This window comes from Grampus griseus (assembly GCF_964374135.1).
Source record: "Grampus griseus genome assembly, chromosome: 3".
Lineage (NCBI taxonomy): Eukaryota > Metazoa > Chordata > Mammalia > Artiodactyla > Delphinidae > Grampus > Grampus griseus.
The window spans coordinates 80609912-80618782 of record NC_139019.1 but is presented as its reverse complement, the minus strand read 5'-3'; the positions used below and the strand labels follow the sequence as shown (position 1 = coordinate 80618782).

The 8871-nt window shown below is 34.9% G+C and overlaps 1 pseudogene across 1 annotated transcript; it reads right to left on the bottom strand.

Annotated features, from left to right (window-relative positions):
• Window positions 1-316: 316 nt before the first annotated feature.
• Window positions 317-5403, bottom strand: LOC309819840 (phosphatidylinositol-glycan biosynthesis class W protein-like; annotated as a pseudogene). Its single transcript has 2 exons — window positions 5318-5403; window positions 317-1745 (listed from the first exon to the last, which is right to left on the bottom strand). The product of its transcript is annotated as a phosphatidylinositol-glycan biosynthesis class W protein-like (transcript).
• Window positions 5404-8871: the final 3468 nt, after the last annotated feature.

Sequence of the window (8871 nt, the reverse complement as noted above, 5' to 3'; positions counted from 1 at the left end):
GTTTCTTTGGTATTGGTTTGTTTTACATAGTGTTGAGATACATTTAAAATATTAAGCATCACTACTGTTAGAGTAGGAGTGAAACTTAATTTTATAATGAAATACAGTTAACCCTGGGTTGCCAAAACCCATTTTCTTCATATTTTATATTTATTCTTCCTCATTAAAATAATATTTCTCAGTTAGGTTTTTATTAGTAAGAACCTGCTGTATAAAAAAATAAAATAAAATTCAAAAATTCAAAAAAAATAATAAAAATATACGTTTAGACAGAAAAAAATATAATATTGCTCAAAGCATATACTACCCGTATTGATCACCAAAATTTTATTGTCTTATCTTACAAGTGTAGCACATATATAATTAAGCAGTTGGTAAACCTGTACAGATTGAGCACAAATAAGGCCCACAAGATACTGCTGTGTAATGTATCTACCAACAGGTTGACTAGGGCAGTTGTTACATTTGACTGCAAGAAGAAAATTAACTGGTTTCTGTTCATTGCTGTGATTAAACAAAGAATGCGTTCCTTTCTTTCAGCTTCAGAGACTAGAGATTCTGAATGCTTTTTATTTGCAGTAGGTGACTGGATAAGTTTCTAAGAACATGGTACTGCTGCCCCTTAAATTAGAAATTTGGCAAAACTCAAAATTATATCACCCAGTAATAAACTACTAAGAAGGATCAGGCAAGAAGCAACTATCCGAATACAAAAGCCTAAATAGGCCTTTCTTCCAGATGCTACTTCTACATTTACCTAAACTATGTAAAGAGATATGAAGAGGCCAGTGGCTGTCAGTAGAATCCAATATGCTACTTTTATCCAGTCTTTGATGTGTGATCTTTTTCTAAGCATGTATGACTCTGTTTGAACACCAGCCATGTGTATTGCCATGTACCCCAAGGTAGAAATTATTCCTTCTCGGTTGGCATTTAATAAACCAACCCTTGTGCCACGGCCATCAGTGCTATGTAAAATTAACTGTTTCAGTGGGGTAAAATCAAAGGCTAGCTGGTATAATACAGTAATGCTGATGGCCACAATCCAGGATTTATTTAGGGAAAAAATAATCAATATCATTAATATTATCAATTTCACAACTATTAAGGTAAAGAAAAAGTTCCAGTGAACTCCATACTCAGTTAAATGTTCCTGATAGCCTATGGATTTTATAATGACTAATCGTCCCATTCCTAGGAAAAGTAATGGCCAAACAGAGTACAATGACTTTGTAAGATAACAAAGTCTGGACCCTTTTGTATATTTTCTCCTAACCTTTGGACAAACCATTGCAGTCCCTAAAATAAAACCTCCTACTCCAAAATCCATTGCTCCTATCCCATAGAGCTCAGTTTTGGCAAATCTTCTGGAAAAAAGTGGGAAGTCCACAGCCAAAATGGCAACAGCAATAAATGCACTGTTAATTACACGGAAACAGAGATGGCTGGGACTGACTTCCAAGAATTTTTCAAGGATTTTCTGAACAGGCATTCTGGCATAGAAAGTTCTCCCGCAGTATATTTCATAGAGCAGCCCTGCCCCCAAGATAATTACAACGAGGTCCTCGAGGAGGACAAATGAAGAGAAAATGGTCAAAGTGATCACTAGAGGAACTCTTAGGAAAGCAAAGTGAACGAAGAATAGAGTTCTCCAGGTATGTGAGGAAGAACATAAATGCTGTGAGAGAATGATCAGGAGCCTTCTACACAGGATACAGAGTAGAGGACAGAAGACATTTTTTCTTCTTCCTCACGTGCTCCTGGTGGTCTCGGTGCCCCGCTGTAGAGAGCCATGTAAGCTTCTGCCTTCCAAGCAGTGCTTCCAGCTGATGCAGCTATCTCAGCTTTTGACATGCCTTCCTCACCAAGCTTAATCAGTACTAGCTTTGGATTTAAAGTGAGAGATGTGTGACTCTTGCTTTCACTTGAATATTTAGAAACATTTGTAGGGTTATTAATTGGCCTAATTTCAATATTGTGTCCCAGGGAATAGGGAGGCCTGAGGAGAGGGAGAGAGATGGGGGAACTGCCTGTTGGTGGAGCAATCGGAACACACACAACATTTGTTGATTGTTTGCCATTTTATATAGGTGTGATTGGTGGTGCCCCCAAACAATTGTAATAGTATCATCAAAGCTCACTGATCACTGCTCACCATAACAAAAGTAATAATAACGAAAATGTTTGAAATATTATGATAATTACCAAAATGTGAGAGACTTGCAGTCAGCACATGCTGTTGGAGAAATGGTGCCAATTGACTTGCCCGACACAGGGTTGCCACAAAGCTTCAATTTGTAAAAAAAGCAATATCTGCAAAACACAATGAAGCAAAGCACAAGAAAACGATGTATGCCTGTGTCTACATTTATTTATCTCTCTATTGTTTTTTCATCCCAATTTTTTTCAGCTAAATTCTTAAAGATGAGTAGGATGTGTAAGTAATCACAGGCTCAAAGTCCTTTGCTTCACATATTTATTTAAATTAAAAATACTATTAGGAATCATTAATTTGAAGACATAATTGACATATTTTGTAACTGAGTACTAATTCGTTCTGTCAGTGGTTTGACAAATTATTGGTCTTACTCCATATTAATCTTTTTTTCAAAAAATTTTTATTGAAATATAGTTGATTATTATTATTATTATTTTTTTTTTTGTGATATGTGGGCCTCTCACTGATGTGGCCTCTCCCGTTGCGGAGCACAGGCTCTGGACGCGCAGGCTCAATGGCCATGGCTCACGGGCCCAGCCGCTCCGCGGCGGCATGTGGGATCTTCCCAGACCGGGGCACGAACCCGTGTCCCCTGCATCGGCAGGCGGACTCTCAACCACTGCGCCACCAGGGAAGCCCTATAGTTGATTATTAACTCTAGTTAATAAATTTGTTTCTTACAGGAGAAGCCCTATAGTTGATTATTAACTCTAGTTAATAAATTTGTTTCTTACAGGAGAATTTGTGATTCTGAAACATCTTCATTTTTACTTACGTGTGTCACTACAGTAAGTAAAAATATTGTGCATGACAGTCAGGTTTCACACTATTAGAGAAAACAATTACAAATAAGGAAAGGAGGAAGCCTAGAGTGATCCCTGTAGTGATAGATTGGAATGAGAGTTATCAATGTGATTACACACACACACACACACACACACACACACACACACACACACTCACACAAATGGGTAGACATAGAAATATATAGATGTACATGTTCGTATGTAGGAACAGTATCTAATGGCAGTGAGCACAACTACCATCCAAACCTTGCTTTCTAAATACTATTTTCCAATAAAAAAAAATCAGGGCTCCTTGGAAAAATCTTGTGAGGTTAGGTGAATTACAAGGTAAGTCTAGAACATCAGGATGCTAATTAATGAAGTGCTCAAAAATATGGTAAAGTCATAAAAAAAGACACTAGCACCAACATGAAGATCTCAATGGCCAAATCTGGGACAATTTGAACAACAAAATGAATAACGATATTCATTTTTGAACAGTTTATGATAAATTATGGATATACAAATTATGGATAAACTGTGGACTAATATAAATATTCATGATCCTCCTTATAAAAATGAATAATTGAAAAAAATAATGGAGAAGAGCAGGTCTTTCTTAAAGTAGAATGTAGAAGGAACAATGGAAGTAGGAAATTTCCATTAGGCAAATACCAGAGAAAGAAATATTGTATACAAGATCCATTGATGATGCTAAAGTTAGTGGGTGAAAGTGTCATAAGAAACAGACTATTTGCGTCTTATTGTATTCAAGGACACTGAAAAATTTGTTGAGGAAAGAATGAATAAGGCTTAAATTGAAGTATTTAGATGTTAATATTAAAATGATTATGGGAAAAAAATTTGATCAATGATATGGTACTGTACTAGTATAATTAGGCATGAATATTTGGAAATCTTTAAGTAGAAAAATGAAAACTCACTGCTATGGAAATACTGTGAACAAAACTGCAATCTGTTAGATGCCTGATCCTAGGTTTTTTTAGATCAACAACTTCGTGATGGATTGTGAAGTGGTAAATATTAGAAAATTGTGAAATCAAACTTTCAACCTCTGATTTACAGCTTTTGTTTGACAGTCTTTGGGCATTTGGTTCTAGTTTTCTGTGCGATATATTTTTGTAAGACAATATCTTTCTATCACCTCCATTTTTTAAACATTGCAAGTGAAAAAAATAATGTATGCAGGCAGTTGCTCTCCCTTTCATCAAAACTATCTGAAAGAAAAATGCATTGGAATAAAATTAATTAATTATATCTGAGAGTTAAAACACATAGTAAACCTTTCTTTAGAATATATGCAGATTTATATTTAATAAAGAAAAATAATTAAAAATGGAGGTAATATTAATAAACATATTTCATTCTCTCCAGACAAGTAAAATGAAAATTATCGTAGGGAATTTGTTTAAAAGGATGTATTTTATTTGTTTCCATAAGAAAATACTAATCAATGAGTTATACCCAAAGTAAGCTCTGTTTTAATCTAGGGCAGCTCATGTAGTATGAGAATGTTCTATCAGAAGACTTAAAGAAATAAGCCATATATAAAAGACTGTAGATATTAAAATATTTAACCCAATTTCCAGAGGGGAAGTCCAGTACCTTGAAATCTTACTGAGTATATAAACAGTAAAAACAATTTCTTATGGAATTAAAATAAACTATAAGTTCTACTACAAAGGAGTAAAAAGGAGAAGGAAGAAATAATAAAAACTGAACAAATAAATATGTTAGGAAATTGACAAAATGACAATGGATAAATAAATCAACAGTTACAAAACAAGGCTCCACATGGCATTTTTCCTTAATATAGAATATTTTATTTATATTTCATATAAATTATTAGATTTACTTCATAAATTATCTCACTGCATGCAGTATCTCTTGTCAACCTTACACAAAATGTAAGCTAAACCACACATTTGATGCTGTTACTCCCTCGTGAAAAACTTGTACAGCCTCTCTTTGTCCTGAACAGGCTCAGCAAAAAAGGTTTCTATTTTTGGCTTAAATCGATTGTTCAGAGACCATATTGGCTCAGCATGAAAGTGTGCTTTGATCAGTGACAAAATAATTAAGCCTGTTTGGTTTATTTGAGAAGGTAGTGATAGTATTAGTGCAAGTTTATGCCATCTTTGTCCTTCAGGCATGGATTTTAGCTCCTTACCAAGGGAAACATAGCCTATCATGTTTTGGATAAACCCTAGTTAACTTTCAGGCTTCCATCTCCAGGAATGCCCTGTTTGGAACTATATCACATGTGGCACCCCACACCTATCAGGCTCCATACCTTGGCTTGTGATCTCCACTCAGTGGATCCACAAATATCCTACCCCATCTTTCTTTCACTTCAACTTCGCCCTTCCCAGCAAACATTTTTGCCCAGCTAATTCAACTTATCTTTTTTTTTTTTAACTTTTTATTTTGTATTGGAGTAGAGTTGATTAACAATGTTGTCCTAGTTTCAGGTGTACAGCAAAGTGATTCAGTTATACATATACGTGTATCTATTCTTTTTCAAATTCTTTTCCCATTTAGGTTGTTACATAATATTCAGCAGAGTTCTCTGTGCTATACAGTAGGTCCTTGTTGGTTATCCATTTTAAATAATATTGTATGATATCGCTTATATGCAGAATCTAAAAAAAATGGACACAAATGAACTTATTTACAAAACAGAAACAGACTCACTGACTTAGAGAAAGAACTTATGGTTATCTGGGGGAAATGGTGGCGGGGAGGGATAGTTAAGGAGTTTTAGATTGACGTGTTAACTTATCTTTTGATCACAACTTACACAGAACTCATATTACTTGCTATTTTAGTTAACAAACAAGAGTACCTACTGTGTGCTAAATACTATGCTGGACTCTGGAGGTAAAGCTGTCAAAAATAGACTTTTTCACCATCCTCATGGACCTTGCAGTCTAGAAGTAATGAACTTATACAAGTAATTATACATTTATACTTGAGATAGGTTTTATTAATGGCAAAGGTCATATAAAAAACATCCTAAAACCTTCCAGGGTATGCTAAGAGTCCCTCCTCTATGCTTACATATTTTTTCTGTTTTCTCACTGTAATGATAGTCTTTCCTGGGGCAGGTCTAAAGTACTGAATATAGTGCTTCAGCCCTAGCAGGTGTTTAATAAATGTCTCTTTAACTTAAATATGTGAAATGATCATCCATAAATCATCAGTAAATTGACTTCCTTGATGCCTTGTTAATAAAAATATTTATGAGGGCTTCCCTGGTGGCGCAGTGGTTGAGAGTCCGCCTGCCGATGCAGGGGACACGGGTTCGTGCTCCGGGAAGGATCCCACATGCCGCCGAGTGGCTGGTCCCGTGACACATGGCCGCTGAGCCTGTGCGTCCGGAGCCTGTGCTCTGCAACGGGAGAGGCCACAACAGTGAGAGGCCTGCGTACCGCAAAAAAAAAATAAAAAATAAAAATATTTATGTCTCAAAAAAGTCTTTGCAGATGATACATTCATTTTCACTTAAGTGAGTTTTCACTCTTCACTGAGACCTGGGTGGAAAAAAAAAATTGCCACTTCTACCCTATGCTGTTTTCCCCCTAAATGAAACTTTCTATTAAAGACTGGCTTATACAGTTCTCAAGATATGGACACCTGGAGCATTTTAGGTAAAAAAAAAAAAAAAAAAAAGGCATGTCAGGACATAGCAGTATCTGGAATGGCTTTTAAAAAAATTATTTAAATTTGATTGGTTTATTGCCTGAGGCTTTAGAGACAAATATCTGAAAGAATATGGATGAACTCTGAACATTTATTGAGGTTTCTTCACTAATTTATTAGACGATATCAGAAAATGGGCTCCACTGTAATTACAAAGTCTGTTCAGGGTTGCCATTGGCTATCATTGGTTTACTAACACAGAAAGTAAAGAACATTATATACATTTCTCTAAAAAATGAACCCTAACCTCCACCATGCCCAAGTGGACTAAGGCATGCAGGCAACTCAGCAAGAGAGTGGAATGAAATCAGTTCAGCTTATTAATAACATGGTTCAGAATATGATCAAATATTTGCCTGATATTTAATTGGTTCTTGCTTCTATCTCCATATTTGGAAGAGGTCTCAGACCAGGAGATAAATCTTGTCCCTTAGAGTATTAGGCAGAAACTACACATACAGTAGTTGGCACATTTCCCACAGTAATAGGACTGTTTTTCTATGGTGTTTTCATTTCGTTGTAAAATTGAGCACTTAGGGCGCACCAAAATTTAGTACGGAAGCAATACAGAACCTAACGTGCTGCAAGATGTAAGCTATTCAAGTTAGCTATAATTAAAAAAAAATTTTTTAAGTGTATTGAATATTAGGTGAAAATGTTATATGATAAAGTTTAGCATATTCTGATTAACATGGCAGGTAATATATTTAGGTACTATATTGACAGTTATTGCGGTCATTTGATTAAAAAGGACACACAAACCAAGCATATAATGAACAAATATACTAAGAGAACATCTCTGACATATATGTTGGCCTTCTAAAATAATTAATGCAACTTTCATAATAGTTTGAGAGACATGTTGAGTTTCTAATATACAATGAAGATTTTATCCCGATCTGAATAGCAGAAGTCACTTTTTAGATTAATTTTTAACAATGTTTCCAGAAAGACCTCTTAAAATAATATACATACATCCATGGAAAACATTTATGTATCTTTTCTGGCCCTACCTTGAGTCTCCATGCTCTAGATTTCACCTACACTCAGTACATCTCATGCAATAAACCTGAGCCTTAGATTTTTGCTCTCTCATTTGCTTAATGAATTATTTTTCTTTAATTCACTGTGAATTATGATATTTGGTCAGTTTTCTCTGATATTCTATTTGACGGACTCAATAAAATCTAACTTCTCTTTCATTGCTTCATAAATAAAAAGTTAATCAAAATAAATAAATAAAAAGTTAATCAAATATTAATTTAGTGCTTGTTATGTGCTAGTCACATACATAGTTTTGACAGGCCAGTCAGGGAAGCCATGGAGGCATACAGTGACATGCTACCTCTTCTGGAGATGATTTTTGCAGATATACTGTGTTGTACGTTGTAAACATGTACAGCTCACGTCATAGTCTTCATACCAGTGTCATTCAATAAGGAGTCTTTATCAAAATTTCCTCTAGACATTTTTTAACGTACGAATTCTTGAGGATCTAGGTCAGAGTTACATAATCACAATTTCTGGGGATGATTTCTGACCATACTTCAGTTAAGGACCACTAATTTTTATTTTGACCCCATTTATAATCACATATATTCTTATATAATTCTTGTGTGTATTATATATTTTTTATAGATAAAGTTTTAAAAAAATTTATTAGAGTATAGTTGATTTACAATGTTGTGTTAGGTTCAGGTGTACAACAAAGTGATTCCGGTATTCATATACATATAGTCATTCTTTTTTAGATTCTTTTCTCATATAGGTTATCACAGAATATTGGTAGAGTTCCCTGTGCTATACAGTAGGTCCCTGTTGGTCATCTGTCCTATATGCAGTAGTGTGTGTGTGTTCATCCCAAGCTCCTGATTTATCTCTCCCCACAGTGTTTCCCCTTTGGTAACCATAAGTTTGTATCGTTTTTTTTTTAAATTAGATTCCACATATGAGTGATATCATATGATATTTGTCTTTGTCTGACTTACTTCACTTAGTATGATAATCTCTAGGTCTGTCCATGTTGCTGCAGATGGCATTATTTCATTCTTTTTATGGCTGAGTAGTATTCCATTGTATATATGTACCACATCTTCTTTATCCATTCATCCATCGATGGACATTTAGGTTGCTTCCATGTCTTGG